The sequence below is a fragment of the Schistocerca serialis genome, chromosome 3 (genome assembly GCF_023864345.2).
Source record: "Schistocerca serialis cubense isolate TAMUIC-IGC-003099 chromosome 3, iqSchSeri2.2, whole genome shotgun sequence".
Taxonomy (NCBI): Eukaryota; Metazoa; Arthropoda; class Insecta; order Orthoptera; family Acrididae; genus Schistocerca; species Schistocerca serialis.
In genome coordinates, this window is record NC_064640.1 from 812940247 (window position 1) to 812959317 (window position 19071).

Genomic DNA, 19071 nt, shown 5'->3' on the forward strand with positions numbered 1-19071 from the left:
AGTTAAGAATTATTAAACTAGTCTGAAATAATTACACGCTCCCCGCCTGAGACTTGTCATGTCACGTGATGTGACGTATGCGCCACGGCCTGTCTTTCTCGTGGGTCTCTGTTCGAACTAGCGTGACGGAAGTCGAGTGCAGTTGCAATCCGCGTCCAACGCGACTGTATTGCCATCTGTTGGACTTAAGCGGAACCACATGCACCGAGCAGTTCGAGCGAGCATAAGCGCTAGCTGCAGACTTCTAGCTCTGAAGCTCTCTCCATAGTGTCTGATCTCCAATGTCTCGACACTGTCCAAATTATAACGTTTGCTTCTGGAGTTGACTCAAGTCACAGGTGTACAGAGGTCGGCCGCCATCTCTCACCTACATATGTAAAGCTCTCCTGTTTTATTACCTCTTGAATCTCACAGTACCGAGTGCGCTGTTTGTTATGATTTGGAAAATTCATTTTGTTTTAAGATTGTGGCCATATGCCTTTGCTATCGCCGTTGTCTGCAGTCAGCATAATGGAGGGAAGTCGTTTACGCCATCTGTCTGAATCGTGTAAACTTTGTTGCACATGTTTTCTCATTTTAAATGTTGGTGTATGTATTTTCTGAGTTGGACACTGAGGACCAGCCCAGTACTTGTCTAAACGAGCGTGAAAATTCGGCTGTGACGACACTCATCCCGGGTGCTGTACTGGACCATTGTCGTTAATCCGCCGCGCGGATCTGGCACGGGTCTGGTTCACCTCCCTGTCTCGTAAAGTTAGCACGCTGCGCGTTACGCTATAGAAGCACGCAATTTCCTAATGGCTGTAGCATCACCAAAAACGTTAGCCGTCCCTTACGTATAATGAGAAGGCAACGTGAAAATTTCCCGACCTACTTATTAGTCGTATTTTTTCTATCTAGTCCCCTTTTGGGGAAATTACGTTTTTCAGCAACTATATCCCATTCCTGATGCATGATTCTAGAAGTTTTACCAAATAACCATTTGCAGTAGCCAGTAACCATAACCACTTGACTGAACTCAAAAACGTTTCGAGGCACAAATTTCTTTGAGTAAAGAAATGAGCTTATATCAGCGGCTGTGAAATCTTGTGAATAGAGTAGATGTTCCTGCAGGCCATATTTAATATTCTCCAGTTTTCCACCTATCGAGGGAAGTTTCTGGAATGAAATAATTATTCCCGGTTCTGAAAGAGGCAAGCGCTGCAGAGAGCTTGGACGTGTCCAGAAACTGTTACAGCCGACAAGCAGCGATTGTCGAGGAATATAAGTATACAACGCATGTCGGAACAGGTACTTTTATGTGGTGAGCTATCATTCTGTTCTATTTCTGCTGATAAATGGAATACGTATGTATTTTTTAATACTATCGTCCAGAAAACTTGCGTAGTTCTCACCAGTTATTATTTTACTCATTGCAAGGATACTGAGAAGGTCATTAGGCATTTCTCTGATCGACCACATCAACAATACAATGGCCGGCCGGAGTGGCCGAGCGGTTCTAGGCGCTACAGTCTGGAACCGTGCGACCGCTACGGTCGCAGGTTCGAATTCTGCCTCGGGCATGGACGTGTGTGTTGTCCTTAGGCTAGTTAGGTTTAAGTAGTTCTAAGTTCTACGGGACTGATGACCACAGCAGTTAAGTCCCATAGTGCTCAGAGCCATTTGAACCATTTGAACAATACAATGATCCGACAAATAGCTGGTGGCTCCAATCAATGAAAATATTCAGTGGACACATCATACGGGCACCACCTACTTTAGCTATTAGCTCAGCCTAGCATCTCACTGTCTAAGGCCAGAGACAAGGTAGAAGACCTAAATTACGGTGGATAGACAGTACAAACGCAGACCTAAGCTCAAGAAGCCTAAATCCATAGTAAGCGCTAGATTGTAAGAAATAGCGAGCATTGACCCCAAAAGCGGACACCTTTCCTACGGGATGGCGGGAAGAAGAAGAAGGTAATCAACATTAAGAGTCCCTTTTAGGTATAAAACATGGATACCCTGTCCCGTAGGTTAAATCGCCTTCGCCCTTTGTGATTTTTGACTTGAAGTGGGGGACTATGACTCATCCAAAACAAAAAATTGGATTATAAAATGATTTGACTCTTATTTGAAATGGTTCCAGTATTGCTCATTAATTCGTTTTCGCATGTGTTTTTGGTTTAATTCGACAAATGCGGCTCCTGTCTTGATCCTTGCCGACTACTGTCTACCTCTCTTATGAGTACGGAACGCGGAATGTTGTCAGCAAAGGTGTTTTTGATTCACGATTATGCGCGATCTCATGCATCAGCACGAACAGAGCAGGAACATCAACGACTATAGTGGGAAATGTTTGGACACTCTCCTTTCAGCCCAGACTTGGCACTAAGTGATTTTTACTTTTTCACGAACCTGAAGGAACAGTTCGCAAACGACGAATACACACAAGCAGTGACGTCATGGCTCAGATCTTTGGCAGTAGAGCGGTACAGCAAGGGAGTGGAAAAACTGGTCTCACATTAAAATAAGTGCTATGACAGCTATGACAATTACATTGAAAATAGAGAAAGGTACTCTAACGCCGCAAATAAAGCTTTGTGTTGATATCTTTCGTCTTTATTTACTTATGCCAAAACGTTTTGTACTTTCGGGACGACCCTTATACACGATTGGCCATTAAAATTGCTATGCCACGAAGATCACGTGCTACCGACGCGAAATTTAACCGACAGGAAGAAGATGCTGTCATGCATCACACAAGGTTGGCGCCGATGGCGACACCTACAACGTGCTGACGTGAGGAAAGTTTCCAACCAATTTCTCATACACAAACAGCAGTTGACCGGCGTTGCCTGGTGAAACGTTGTTGTGATGCCTCGTGTAAGGAGGAGAAATACGTACCATCACGTTTCCGACTTTGATAAAAGTCGGATTGTGGACTATCGCGATTGCGGTTTATCGTATCGCGACATTGCTGCTCGCGTTGGTCGAGATCCAACGACTGTTAGCAGAATATGGAATCGGTGGGTTCAGGACGGTAATACGGAACGCCGCGCTGGATTCCAACGGCCTTGTATCACTAGCAGTCGAGATGACAGGCATCTTATCCGCATGGCTGTAACGGATCGTGCAGACACGTCTCGATCCCTGAGTCAACAGATGGGGACGTTTGCAAGACAACAACCATCTGTACGAACAGTTCGACGACGTTTGCAGCAGCATGGACTATCAGCTCGGAGACCATGGTTGCGGTTACCTTTGACGCTGCATCACAGACAGGAACGCCTGCGATGGTGTACTCAACGACGAACCTGGGTGCACGAATGGCAAAACGTAATTTTTCGGATGAATCCAGGTTCTGTTTACAGTATCATGATGTTCGCATCCGTGTTTGGCAACATCGCGGTGAACGCACATTGGAAGCGTATATTCGTCATCGCCATACTGGCGTATCACCCTGCGTGATGGTATGGGGTGCTATTGGTTACACGTCTCGGTCACCTCTTGTTCGCATTGACGGCACTTTGATCAGTGGATGTTACATTTCAGGTGTGTTACGACCCGTGGCTCTACCTTTCATTCGATCCCTGCGAAACCCTACATTTCAGCAGGATAATGCACGACCGCGTGTTACAGGTCCTGTACGGGCTTTTCTGGATACGGAAAATGTCCGACTGCTGCCCTGACCAGCACATTCTCCAGATCTCTCACCAACTGGAAAAGTCTGGTCAATGGTGGCCGAGCAACTGGCTCGTCACAATACGCCAGTCACAACTCTTGATGAACTGTGATATCGTGTTGAAGCTGCATGGGCAGCTGTACCAGTACACGCCATCCAAGCTCTGTTTGACTCAATGCCCAGGCGTACCAAGGCCGTTATTACGGCCAGAGGTGGTTGTTCTGGGAACTGATTTCTCAGGATCTATGCACCCCAAATTTCGTGAAAATGTAATCACATGTCAGTTCTAGTATAATATATTTGTCCAATGAATACTCATTTATCATCTGCATTTCTTCTTAGTGTAGCAATTTTAATGGCCAGTAGGGTAGTAGCGGTTGGTAAAAAATAATATATATTGTACTTGTGTTACAGGCTTCTTCATATGCTGCGTACATATAATTACAAACAGATATCTAGAGAGGCATTACTTATGCCATACCCGACTAAGCGCCTTGTTAGAGGTTGTTTCCTATCAGCTGAAGGCTATGCTACATTCCTAGTTGACGTCCCGAGCAAGAGCGGACGAGAGCTAGCTAGATCCTTGTCACAAGCCGCGGAGCAGCGCTAGCGGCGCTAGTCGCGACTCGCGGGTCCAACGATACCTATTACGGACCACGGTCGATATCTGCAACCCCTAACAAGTGTGGTATCGAACAACCACACTGTCATTCACAACTGTGACTGCGGGAGTCTTCTATATTTAACAGTGTCAGTGTGAGCTCGCCTGTCAGTTGTTTGGACGTCGAGCAAGTAACGGTGTTAACAGAGATCGCAATTAACTGCCGCATATTGTTGACTTCATAGCATCAAGGTAAGCCCTAATTTGCGTCACATTGTTGTTGTTGATTGAAGACATGCATTTGGGGTATTGGCATAGCTCATTTTCTTTCTGTTTTAGATAGTGTAGCAATTATATAAGGAAGCTAGAGCAAGCTAAACGAACTCCCGAACAACTGAAATTTTAAAACACCTCATAGCACACTTCGAGACATGTTAAAGAGCGGAAATGAATCGGACCCGAAGGTAAGCTCTGCTTTTTATCTCACAGTTGTCGAATAGAATCATGTGTTGGCCATTCGGTAAATTAACCTTATCCAATTTTTTGTTTCAAATGCGCAGAAAATGAACTGCGGAAGATTTGAGAAGGGCAAAACAACCTGTTGAAAATTTTAAAACACATCGTAGCACACTGCAAATCAAATTAATGAGTGGAAATGAATCGGCACCGAGCTTAGGAAGGAAATGTGACCTTCCTCCTTCACTCGAAGAAGCTACAAAGCGTTTCAGGATGCCGATTGTCCACAAAATGCAGTTCAATGTCAGTACGATTTTACTAAAGCTGTTAAAACTTTGTAGCTGTGTCATAATTTATACATCAGTGACAAAAAAACCGTTGAAGAACTTCATGAAGCATTTGATTGTTGCCTAGATGTTTACGTTGTCTGAAAAGTTGCTGAAGTGAAAGGCTGAAATGCTAATTGTGTTGCTGTATACGGAAACATTTCATTTGTTGAGATGTGTCCCCGAAAAGTTCATTTCAGAGATTTGGAAACAATTTACATAGTTATTGATTTTGTTTATCAAACAGTATGCACTGGATTATGGAAATAAATTGCAGGGGTTCACATTCGCTTCTGAAGAAGACCTGAACATATCGGCCAAATAACAGAACCAGTGCTACTCCAAAAGCGTGCTCCAGGTGACAGTTGGGAGAGACTACACCACAACCTCTGCCTCGAGATGACTGGGTGTTTGTGTTGTCCTCATCGTTTCATCATCATACATGAAAGTGGCGAGATTGGACTGAGCAAAGGTTGGGAATTTGTACGGGCGCTGATAACGGTGCAGTTGAGCGTCTCACAAACCAAACATCATCACCACAACCTTATCTCTCACAAGGCCACGATGAGACCAGTGCCATAGATACCTGGGCTAGGTTTCTCGGTTGAGGATCCATTGAGCATAAAACCCGATCGAAGTGGACCAGCCGGCCGGAGTGGCCAAGCGGTTCTAGGCGCTACAGTTTGGAACCGCGCGACCGCAACGGTCGCAGGTTCGAATCCTGTCTCGGGCATGGATGTGTGTGATGTCCTTAGGTTAGTTAGATTTAAGTAGTTCTAAGTTCTAGGGTACTGATGACCTCAGAAGTTGAGTCCCATAGTGCTCAGAGCCATTTGAACCATTTATTTGAAGTGGTCCAACAGATTCTCGGTTGTGTTTAAAATCGAGGAGTTTGGCGTCCAGCGGAGTATAGTAAACTCGCCATGGTATTCTTCGAACCACGCATGTACACTACGAACTGTGTGACATGTAGCATTCTCCTGTTGGTAGATCCCATTGTGCCGAGGAAAAAAACTGCGAATAGGGGTGGACATGCTCCCCAAGGATAGATGCATTCTGGCCGCTGTGACCGACTGGTTCTAGGCGCTTCAGTCTGGAACCGCGCTGCTGCTACAGTCGCAGGTTCGAATCCTGCCCCGGGCATGGATGTGTGTGATGTCCTTAGGTTAGTTAGGTTCAGTTAGTTCTAAGTCTAGGGGACTGATGACCTCAGATGTTAAGCCCTATAGTGCTTAGAGCCATTTGAACTTTTTTTTTACAGATACATACTTTTGTTGATCCATTGTACCTTCCAGAATGACGAGGTCACTCGGGCATGCCACGAAAACATTCAACAGATCATAACGCTCCCTCCTGTTCCCAGGGTGTTCGCTTTCAGATGTTTCATGCCGTACACACGAACAGCCATCTATTCAATGGAGCGTAAAACGTAATGGCACCTGTCGCCACTCTGTGGACGTCCTGTTAATGGCGTGCAAATTGCAGCCTTTGTTGCCAACGAACAGCAGTGAGCATGGGTGCATGAACCAGGCGCCTGCCACAGAGACTATACGCAGCAACATCCGTTAAACGTTAGTTGAGGAGAAACTGTTGGTAGCCTCTTGGTTCATGTGGGTGATCAACTATTCAACAGTTTTTCGTCTCATTCGCCCGTAGACATATACGTAGCCATCACCCCTGACATCTGTGCCGTGGTGCACCACAGTTGCCTCCGCGCCGGTTTTGGATAGCGCAGTTTCACCATGCAGGATATACACTACTGCCATCAAAATTGCTACACCAAGAAGAAATGCAGACGATAAACGGGTATTCATTGGACAAATATATTATACTATAACTGACATGTGATTACATTTTCACGCAATTTGGGTGTATAGATCCTGAGAAATCAGTACCAAGAACAACCACCTCTGGCCGTAATAACGGCCTTGATACGCATGGGCATTGAGTCAAATCGCGCTTTGATGGCGTGTACAGGTACAGCCGCCCATGCAGCTTCAACACGATTCATCAAGAGTGGCGTATTGTGACGAGCCAGTTGCTCGGCCACCATTGACCAAACGTTTTCAATTGGTGAGAGATCTGGAGAATGTGCTGGTCCGGGCAGCAGTCGAACATTTTCTGTATCCACAAAGGCCCGTACGGGACCTGCAACACGCGGTCGTGCATTATCCTGCTGAAACGTAGGGTTTCGCAGGGATCGAAGGACGGGTAGAACCACGGGGCGCAACACATCTCAAATGTAACGTCCACTGTTCAAAGTGCCGTCAATGCGAACAAGAGGTGACCGAGACATGTAACCAATGGCACCCCATACCATCACGCAGGGTGATACGCCAGTATGGCGATGACGAATTCACGCTTCCAATTTGCGTTCACCGCGATGTCGCCAAAAACCGATGCGATCATCATGATGCTGTAAACAGAACCTGGATTCATCCGAAAAATTACGTTTTGCCATTCGTGCACCCAGGTTCGTCGTTAAGTACACCATCGCTGGCGCTCGTGTCTGTGATGCACTGTCAAGGGTTACCGCAACCATGGTCTCCGAGCTGAAAGTCCACGCTGCTGCAAACGTCGTCTAACTGTTCGTGCAGATGGTTGTTGTCTTGCAAACGTCCCCATCTGTTGACTCAGGGATCTAGACGTGTCTGCACGATCCGTTACAGCCATGCGGATAAGACGCCTGTCATCTCGACTGCTAGTGATACGAGGCTGTTGGGACCCAGCGCGGCGTTCCGTATTACCCTCCTGAACCCACCGATTCCATATTCTGCTAACAGTCATTGGATCTCGACCAACGCGAGCAGCAATGTCGCGATACGATAAACCGCAATCGCGGTAGGCTCCAATCCGACCTTTGTAAAAGTCGGAAACGTGATGGCACGCATTTCTCCTCCTTACACGAGGCATCACAACAACGTTTCACCAGGCAACGCCGGTCAACTGCTGTTTGTGTATGAGAAATCGGTTGGTAAGTTTCCTCATGTTAACACGTTATAGGTGAATGCTCTGAAAAGGTAATCATTTGCATATGACAGCATCTTCTTTCTGTCGTTTAAATTTTGCGTCTGTAGCACGTCATCTTCGTGGTGTAGCAATTTTCAATGGCCAGTAGTGTATATGCCACGAAGATAACAGAGTCTCCAATTTGTATATTGATATGCCGGAGTTACCTTTTAGAGAAATCACCACTCGAAGTCGTCCTATGCCTTCGTGGTGTAGCAATTTCAATGGCCAGTAGTGTACATTAACCATGGCGGTATACGAATCGTTTACAAACATAGCCGTTTCCGAAATTCTATCAGGTTTTCCCTTTTGGACGTCGCGTAAATCTCTCCGTTGCCGCTTTATGACATCGACTGCACTGTTCCCGGGTGTCCCCTCCCCCCCCCCCCTCACTCCCCAGACATGTTTCATACATCCTCCACTGCTAGTGCTGCCACCCGCCATCTATGAGTGGTTATTGCACGCTGACGTCGAAGATGGGCGGTAATCACGTTAATGTGACTGGACAATGTATAAATGAAAACGAATGAGATTAAAAATGTAAGCAAACTGTTTATTGAAACTTCCTGACTGTTGAAAACTGTGTGCCGGACCGAGACTAGAACGCGGAAACTTTGTCTTTTGCAGGCAAGGGCTCTACCAACTGAGCTACCAAAGCCGGCAGAAGTGGCCGTGCGGTTCTAGGCGCTGCAGTCTGGAACCGCGAGACCACTACGGTCGCAGGTTCGAATCCTGCCTCGGGCATGGATGTGTGTGCTGTCCTTAGGTTAGTTAGGTTTAACTAGTTCTAAGTTGTAGGGGACTAATGACCTCAGAAGTTGAGTCCCATAGTGCTCAGAGCCATTTGAACCATTTTTTGAGCTACCAAAGCACGACCCACCACCCCTCCCTGCAGTACCTCGTCTCCTACCTTCCAAACTTCACAGAAGCTCTCCTGTGAATCTAGTAGAACTAGCACTCCTGGAAGAAAGGATACTGTGGAGACATGGCTTTGCCACAGACTGGGGGATGTTTCCAAATTGAAATTTTCACTCTGCAGCGGAGTGTGCGCTGATATGAAACTTCCTGGCAGATTAATACTGTGTGCCGGGCCGAGACTCGAACTCGGGACCTTTGCCTTTCGCGGGCAAGTGCTCTACCAACTGAGCTACCCAAGCACGACTCACGACCTGTGAAGTTTGGAAGATAGGAGACGAGGTACTGGCGGAATTAAAGCTGTGAGAACAACTAACTCGGGAGTCGTGCTTGGGTAGCTCAGTCGGTAGAACACTTGCCTGCGAAATTCAGAGGTCCCAAGTTCGAGTCTCGGTCCAGTACACAGTTTTACTCTGCCAGGAAGTTTGATATCAGTGCACACACCGCTGCAGGGTAAAAATGTCATTCTGGAAACTGTTTATTACTTCAAAAGAAATCGCCATAACGATTAATACACTTATACCACTGCGAGACAAGACAGTCACTGCCTCCACGGGAAAAAGTTTCCGGTTGCCTATGGAACGATGATTGAACTCATGCGTGATGACAATACGCGAGTTCATCGAAATGCGTGGATGCAGTTCTTCGAACGGAAGGATATTTGGGAAAAGAACTGGCTTGCCCGCTTCCCCGACTTAAACTTGTGGGGGGTGTATTGCAGCACGTCCACAGGCACCAACGACAATCCAGCAGTTATTGACCGCACTGGAGAAGGAATGGAACGTCCTGTCATAATATCTTCTTACTAGACTTGTCGCCAGCATGGGAGCACGTAGCACTGTCCGTGGTGATCACACGCCTTAATAAGAACCATGTACCGCTTTTTATAATGTCCAGGGGTTTATCATAAATCGCGGTGTATTCAGTGTAATTATTGTCTTTGAATGAAAGTGCCATTTCTGTTCCTCTCATTGCGTATTTCTTTCAGTTTCCTTCTGTACTATACTGCATCAGTTCTTTCTATACGTACTCCAAGTTTCATCGAGCTATGTTACTGCGCAGTGACACTTCACATGAAAGCTACTTTCGTGCTTAAGTTTTGCGCACCTTTGTACTACCTTACAGTAAAAGGAGTAGAACGTGAGATGGCTGCGGATATCCACTCCTAGTCCAGCTCTACGAATTAGATAAACTAAGCTTGGCATAGGACCAGAACCCACAGTGAACATACTTTGACTATTGTTGAATATTTTATTTTTATTTTTATTTACACGTCAGCCGGCCGTGGTGGCCGAGCGGTTCTAGGCGCTATAGTCTGGAACCGCGCGACCGCTACGGTCGCAGGTTCGAATCCTGCCTCGGGCATGGAAGTGTGTGATGCCATTAGGCTAGTTAGGTTTAAGTAGTTCTAAGTTCTAGGGGACTGATGACCTCAGAAGTTAAGTCCCATAATGCTCAGAGCCATTAATTTACACGTCAAGTTCCGTAGGACCAAATTGAGGAGCAAATCTCCAAAGTCATGGAACGTGTCAGTACATAAAATTACAACGTAAAAGTAAAAATAGATAAAAATAAAATGTTTATGTACCCGCGAAAAGTCAAACCATAAGTTTAAGTAAACGCAATCAACAATACAACAAAAATCAGCTTAATTTTTCAAGGAACTCCTCGACAGAATAGAATGAGTGACCCATGAGGAAACTCTTCAGTTTCCATTTGAAAGCGCGTGGATTACTGGTAAGATTTTTGAATTCTTGTGGTAGCTTATTGAAAATGGATGCAGCAGTATACTGCACATCTTTCTGGTCAAGAGTTAAGAAATCCAATCCAAATGCAGGTTTGTTTTCTGCCGAGTATTAACTGAGTGAAAGCTGCTTATTCTAGGAAATAAGCTAGTATTATTAACCAGAAATAACAGTAAGAAATATATGTATATATTGAGAGGCCAATATCAAAATACCCACACTCGTGAACAGGAGTCGACAAGAGGTTCGTGAACTTACACCACTTATTCCCCGAACCGCCCTTTCCTGAGCCAAAAATATCTTTTTGGAATGGGAATAGTTACCCCAAAATATAATACCATACGACATAAGCGAATGGAAATAAGCAATGTAGACTATTTTTCGAGTCGAACGATCACTTACTTCAGATACCGTTTGAATAGTAAAAATGGCAGCATTAAGTCTTTGAACAAGATCTTGAACGTGTGCTTTCCACGACAGTTTACTATCTATCTGAACACATAGAAACTTAAACTGTTCAGTTTCACTAATCATATGCCCATTCTGCTAAAATAAAACGTCAGGTACTGTTGTATTGCGTGTTAGAAACTGTAAAAACTGAATCTTCTGTGATTTAGCGTTAGTTTATTTTCTGCAAGCCATGAACTTATGTCATGAACTGCACTTTTTTGAAACCGAGCCAGTGTTGCACACAACATCCTTTACTATCAAGCTAGTGTCATCAGCAGTATTTAAGAATTACCCATAATACTAGAGGGCATGTCATTTATGTAAATAAGGAACAGGAGTGGTCCCAACACTGATCCCTGGGGCACCCTCCCATTTGACTGTATCCCACTCGGGCTCCACATCACAGCCATTCTCAACACTGTCAGATGCTAAAGTATTAGTCCTCGAAGTTTATTTACTCTAGAAATTAACACTGCCGTTATCTGTAGAGTGATGGTTCAGCTATTTCCAATTATACGTTCCCTCCTTCGTTTTTCCGCTCAGTTTAGCGCCATACTGATGAAGTCGCTGCATGCCGTAGTATTGGCACGTATATTCTTCAGTATACTAGTATAGGTTCAATCATGCGTCGTTTCCGAAGAGCTGTTAGTTCAGAGTCTGTTGAAAATAAGTCAAAAGCTTTCTCAAAGTCTGTTAACCCCAGGAAACGTTCTGTTTGACAGACATCTGACAGGTCTATAAAATTTTCGCAACTTCCCACTGGCCAATTGTGGGATACCCAGTTAAAAAGTTTACTTCTTCCTTCGATTGCTTGAAATCTAACACTTTTTCTGTGCGGTTAGGGACAATTTTCTGAAAATCTGGTGATTACTCAAAGATTTCTGCTTATTCTACAGTTTTATCTCTTGCCTATCTTTTCTTTTTAAGTGGAGCAAATACAGTATTGATCCAGTAGTGGAAAATTGTCTTCCTTCACCGACATTCAATAAACAACTTTTAATGTGCCTTTTATACAAATTTTCTTAACATTTTTAATTATTTCCTCCAAAAGACCATCTCTTCCTCCATGTCTCGAATGTCCTTGCAGCTATTTCAGAAATGCTATTATTTTCATTATTAAAAAAGTGTTTTTTTAATCACCACCTCCGCTATACAACCATTTAAAGAAATCTTCAAATCAGTTGCTAGTTACTGTGCCATCTTCAATAATCAGATGTGATATATGTCTATCATAAAATTCATCACTCTCTATTTTTCCAGTTAAATTTTCATTCTACTTCGTTAAATAGCGTTGAAGGCATTCCCGAACAGTTTTGTTAAATCGGCATATTTTATCGCGTTCTTATATCCATTTGTGTGAAACTTTCACCTTCCCTTTAATAGCTGCCTTCTTCCATTCGAGATGGTCTTTCCATTTGTCTTCTTCGTACCTCACCACCTTTGGAGGTTTCCTTAAACATTTTTTTATAATTAATTCGCCCTTTCAGCTATGTACAATTTTCTATTTAGGAAGGCCTGAACTTATAGCCTCAATTAATACAACATACTCCGCATTTTTAAATTACATTTCATAGACAAAATTTCTAATTTTCGATTACATAAATTTATTTATATCTGTCTTTTTCTCTTCGCTGTGATAGCTTGAAATAATGAATTAATTTAGGACTGTCATATACATTTCAGTTACTATATTCGTTTCAGATTTAATTAAACATTGTCCTCGTTGAAGGCATTTTCTATTTGCTTTGTTCGGGAAAAATGTTTTAACGACAAAAATGTCGTTCTGCTAGAGAAATTGAAGTAATATTTGACCTATGACATTTCTCAAAAGGTTTTCGTTCTTTTGTTAACACTCTGCTTTTGAATTAAAATCATCCATTCCCCTCTTGTACCGGGTCTTCTGTATCATTTATCATTTGTAGGCCTTACCGTAGTGACCTGCCTCCCCCTGAGAACGTGAGCACCTTTCTATACAGACTGCACTGATTTCCTTCGAATGTGTATTCACAATAGTCTCCGTTTAAAAACCCATTAATATTTGCCCCTGTTGTACATTAACAAATAACTGAGACACATTGGCAGCTCTTCACAATGGCTGTCGTGTGATTTTTGTGTCGTAACTTTATTACTCTCCGGTTTTTACGGGAGACATATAGCTTTTATTTCTTTTAGGTAACCCTCGTAGCGCTCACATTATTGCCAAAATTTACGCCAGATAAAATAAGGCAAACGCGTATGTACCTAAGCCCCTGTGTCAGTATTTTACACTACACAAAAAATAGACCAGCTCGCAGATCATATAACAAGAAGGCGTAACGTTTCTTTCAGTTATGAAGTTGAGTTTATTTAATGTTCATGAATCAATACTATATTCTTGATCGTACAGAAGTGAGCAAACGGGACGTCCCGTAATGCAGATTCCATCGTATTTCCTGTACACACTGAAGTGATAGATGGTGGTAGTAGCGCGTACACGAGGTATAAAATATGATAACGATGATGATGTTTGGTTTGTGGGGCGCTCAACTGCGTGGTTAACAGCACCCATACAAATTCCCAACCTTTGTTCAGCCCAATCTCGCCACTTTCATGAATGATGATGAAATGAGGAGGACAACACAAACACCCAGTCATCTCGGCCGGCCGGAGTGGCCGAGGGGTTCTAGGCGCTACAGTCTGGAACCGCGCGACCGCTACGGTAGCAGGTTCGAATCCTGCCTCGAGCATGGATGTGTGTGATGTCCTTAGATTAGTTAGATTTAAGTAGTTCTAAGTCTAGGGGACTGATGACCTCAGATGTTAAGTCCCATAGTGCTCAGAGCCATTTGAACCATTTGAGCCATCTCGAGGCAAGTGAAGGTATAAAAGGGCAGTTTACTGGCGGAACTACCATTTCCACTCAAGGGATTCAAGTGGAAAGGTTTCCAACGTGATCATGGCCGCACTACGGGAATTAGGAGACTCTGAACGTGGATAGATAGTTAGAGCTAGACACATAGGAAATTACATTTCGGAAATCGTTGGGGGACTTCAATATTCCGAGATATACAGTGTCAAGAGTATGCCGAGAATTCCACATTTCAGGCATTACCCCTCGCAACGGACAACATAGTGGCCGACGGCCTTCACTTGACGACCGAGAGCAGCTTATAGTTGTCAGTGCTAACAGACAAGCAACACGGTTGGAAATAACTGCAGAATCAATGTGGGACGTAGAAAGAACGTATCCGATAGGATATTGTGGCGAAATTTGACGTTAATGGGCTACGGCAGCAGAAGAGCAACCCGAGGCCCTTTGCTGTCAGCACGACATCACCTGTAGCATCTCTCTTAGGCTCGTGAACATATCGGTTGGACCTAACACGACTGGAAAACCATGGCCTCTTCAGATGACTTCAGATTTTGGTTGGTAAGAGCTGATGGTAGGGTTTGAGTGTGGCACAGGCTCCACGAAGTCATGTGCACAAGATGTGAACAAGTCAGTGTGCAAGCTGGTGGTGGCTCCATAATGACGTGAGCTGTGTTCACATGGAATAAACTGGGTCTTCGGTTATGTTCGGCTACTTTAACACCATTTGCAGCCATTCATGGATTTCATGTTCTCAAACAACGATGCAATTTTTGTGGATGACAATGTACCATGTCACTGGGTCACAGTTGTTCGCGATTGGTTTGAGGAACATTTCGGAGAATTCGAGCGAATGACGTGACCAGCCAATCATCTGCCGTGAGTCCCACCGAACGTCAATGGGACATAGCCGACGGGTCAGTTCGTGCATAAAATCTTCTACCGGCAGCACTTTCGCAGTTATGGACGGCTATATAGACAGCATGGCTCAATATTCCTGCGACTTGTTGAGTGCATGCCATGTAGAGTTACTGCACTACGCCGGGGAAAAGGAGGTCCGACACGAGATTAGGAGGTATCCAATAACCTCATTCTACAGGCACGTACTGCATACCATCCACTGTTGATGCATGTTTTTAATAATGGAGAAATCGTCGCCTCATGGCCTTTCTAATGTCACCTACAGGTGACGAAAGTTAACCTATCACGCAAAGAAATGTTATTAAAATCTTATTGTGTGTTTTGAGTGATGTGAAGTAAAGAGGGACGAAAACGATGTTGCTCAAATTGACTGTAAATTCTAATACAACAAAATCTCAGCGAAACGGACTACAGAGTCTCTGTGAGAAATTACAGAGCTGTCTCTGTGCTTTGATAAACACTAGCTCTGAAAGAGACGTAACTGAAATCCCAAAACTCGCTAAGGCAAGCAAAAGGTCAATGAGAGATTCTTTTTGAAAGCAATATTTTATCTGCAGATTCTACAAATAACCCCAAAAAAATTTCGTCGTACGTAAAATCTATGAACGCTACAAATAATTCAGTACCTTCTCTTGCTGACAGTACGGGTAATGTAACGGATGATGATAAACAAAAGGCCGAAATTCGAAACCCAGCTTTCAAAAACTCGTTTACGGTAGAGGACTGCAGCACCATTCCCCTTTCATTCATCGAACAAACGCAAGGATGGCTGCCATAGTGTTTAGTGTATATAGGAGTAATGCAGGAGTAGGTTTAATAATGAATAAAAAAAATAGAAGTGCGGGTAAGCTACTACAAACAGCATAGTGAACGCATTATTATGGCCAAGATAGACACGAAGCCCACGCCTACTACAGTAGAACATGTTTATATGCCAACTAGCTCTGCAGATGACAAAGAAATTGACGAAATGTATGATGAAGTCAAAGAAATTATTTAGATAGTGAAGGGAGACGAAAATTTATTAGTCATGGGTGACTGGAATTCGGTAGTAGGAAAGGGGAGAGAAGGAAACGTAGTAGGTGAATATGGATTGGGGGACAGAAATGAAAGAGGAAGCCGCCTGGTAGAATTTTGCACAGAGTACAACTTAATTATAGCTAACACTTGGTTCAAGAATCATGAAAGAAGGTTGTATACATGGAAGAAACCTGGAGATACTGAAGGGTTTCAGATAGATTATATAATGGTAAGACAGAGATTTAGGAACCAGGTTTTAAATTGTAAGACATTTCCAGGTACAGATGCGGACGCTGACCACAATCTATTGGTTATGAACTGTAGATTAAAACTGAAGAAACTGCAAAAAGGTGGGAATTTAAGGAGATGGGACCTGGATCAACTGACTAAACTAGAGGTTGTACAGAGTTTCAGGGAGAGCATAAGGGAACAATTGACAGGAATGGGGGAAAGAAATACAGTAGAAGAAGAATGGGTAGCTTTGAGGGATGAAGTAGTGATGGCAGCAGGGGATCAAGTAGGTAAAAAGACGAGGGCAAGTAGAAATCCTTGGGTAACAGAAGAAATATTGTACTTAATTGATGAAAGGAGAAAATATAAAAATGCAGTAAATGAAGCAGGCAAAAGGAATACAAACGTCTCAAAAATGAGATCGACAGGAAGTGAAAAATGGCTAAGCAGGGTTGGATAGAGGACAAATGTAAAGACGTAGAGGCTTATCTCACTAGGGGTAAGATAGATACAGCCTACAGGAGAATTAAAGACACCTTTGGAGAAAAGAGAACCACTTGTATGAATATCAAAAGCTCAGATGGAAACCCAATTCTAAGCAAAGAAGGGAAAGCAGAAAGGTGGAAGGAATATATAGAGGGTCTGTACAAGGGCGATGTACTTGAGGACAATATTATGGAAATGGAAGAGGATGTAGATGAAGATGAAATGGGAGATATGATATTGCGTGAAGAGTTTGACAGTTCACTGAAAGACCTGAGTCGAAACAAGGCCCCCGGAGTAGACAACATTCCATTAGAACTACTGACGGCCTTGAGACAGCCAGTTCTCACAATACTCTACCATCTGGTGAGCAAGATGTATGAGATAGGCTAAATACCCTCAGAATTCAAGAAGAACATAATAATTCCAATCCCAAAGAAAGCAGGTGTTGAAAGATGTGAAAATTACCGAACAATCAGTTTAATAAGCCACAGCTGCAAAATACTAACGCGAATTGTTTACAGACGAATGGAAAAACTAGTAGAAGCGGACCTCGGGGAAGATCAGCTTGGATTCCGTAGAAATATTGGAACACGTGAGGCAATACTGACCCTACGACTTATCCTAGAAGAAAGATTAAGGAAAGGCAAACTTACGTTTCTAGCATTTGTAGACTTAGAGAAAGCTTTTGAAAGTGTTGACTGGAATACTCTCTTTCAAATTCTGAAGGTGGCAGGTGTAAAATACAGGGAGCGAAAGGTTATTTACAATTTGTACAGAAACCAGATGGCAGTTATAAGAGTCGAGGGACATGAAAGGGAAGCAGTGGTTGGGAAGGGAGTGAGACAGGGTTGTAGCCTATCCCCGATGTTATTCTATCTGTATATTGAGCATGCAGTGAAGGAAACACAAGAAAAATTCGGAGTAAGTATTAAAATCCATGGAGAAGAAATAAAAACTTTGAGGTTTGCCGAAGACATTGTAATTCCGTCAGGGACAGCAAAGGACTTGGAAGAGCAGTTGAACGGAATGGATAGTGTCTTGAAAGAAGGATATAAGATGAACATCAACAAAAGCAAAACGAGGATAACGGAATATAGTCGAATCAGGTCAGGTGAAGCTGAGGGAATTAGATTAGGAAATGAGACACTTAAAGTAGTAAAGGAATTTCGCTATTTGGGGAGCAAAATAACTGATGATGGTCGAAGTAGAGAGGATATAAAATGTAGACTGGCAATGGCAAGGAAAGCGTTTCTGAAGAAGAGAAATTTGTTAACATCGAGTATAGATTTAAGTGTCAGGAAGTCATTTCTGAAAGTATTTGTATGGAGTGTAGCCATGTATGGAAGTGAAACATGGACGATAAATAGTTTGGACAAGAAGAGAATAGAAGCTTTCGAAATGTGGTGCTACAGAAGAATGCTGAAGATTAGATGGGTAGATCACATAACTAATGAGGAGGTATTGAATAGGATTGGGGAGAAGAGAAGTTTGTGGCACAACTTGACTAGAAGAAGGGATCGGTTGGTAGGACATGTTCTGAGGCATCAAGGGATCACCAATTTAGTATTTTAGGGCTGCGAGGAGGGTAATAATCGTAGAGGGAGACCAAGAGATGAATACACTAAGCAGATTCAGAAGGATGTAGGTTGCAGTAGGTACTGGGAGATGAAGAAGCTTGCACAGGATAGAGTAGCATGGAGAGCTGCATCAAACCAGTCTCGGGACTGAAGACCACAACAACAACTACATGCTACAAATATAGCACCGTTCTTATCCATCATCTATCAGAGATCATTGGAACAGCGGAAAGGTCCACGGGACTGGAAGAAGGCCCAGGTCATAGCCATCTATAAAAAGGGTAGAAAATCGTATGCATATAATTACCCGGCCAATTTCACTGACATCGATTTGTTGTAGAATCATCGAACATATTTTGTGTTCAGACATAATGACCTTTCTAGACTCTGAGAAGCTCATGTGCAGAAACCAGCATGGTTTTTGGAAATAGCGGTCATGTGAGACACAACTGGACCTCTTTGTGCATGATACACAACAGGCTCTAGACACCGGCTCCCAGGTTGATGCCATATTTCTCGACTTTCGAAAGGCGTTCGACTCAGTTCCGCGCTGTTGCTTGTTCCAAAAAGTGCGCGCTTACTGTCTATGCGATAACATATGCGAGTGGATAGAAAGTTTTCTAACAGACAGGGAGCAGTATGTCGTCCTGAATGGAGTGACTTCAACAGAGACAAGCGTAACTGCGGGTGTTCCCAGGGCAGCGTAGTAGGTTCGCTGCATTTTACCTTTTACAAAACGATCTGGTTGATAGTATTGACAACGGCATTAGATTGTTTGCCGATGATGCTGTGGTCTACTGGAAAGTAGTATCACACGAAAGT

The 19071-nt window shown here is 43.6% G+C and overlaps 1 protein-coding gene and 1 non-coding gene across 4 annotated transcripts in view; one reads left to right on the plus strand and one right to left on the minus strand.

Moving 5' to 3' along the window:
• LOC126469589 (paired mesoderm homeobox protein 2-like) overlaps positions 1-19071 on the plus strand; it is a 587427-nt gene that overhangs the window by 356614 nt on the left and 211742 nt on the right. The window lies entirely within an intron of this gene.
• Positions 9140-9214, minus strand: Trnas-cga (transfer RNA serine (anticodon CGA)). The gene has a single exon. It is a non-coding gene; the product is annotated as a tRNA-Ser (tRNA).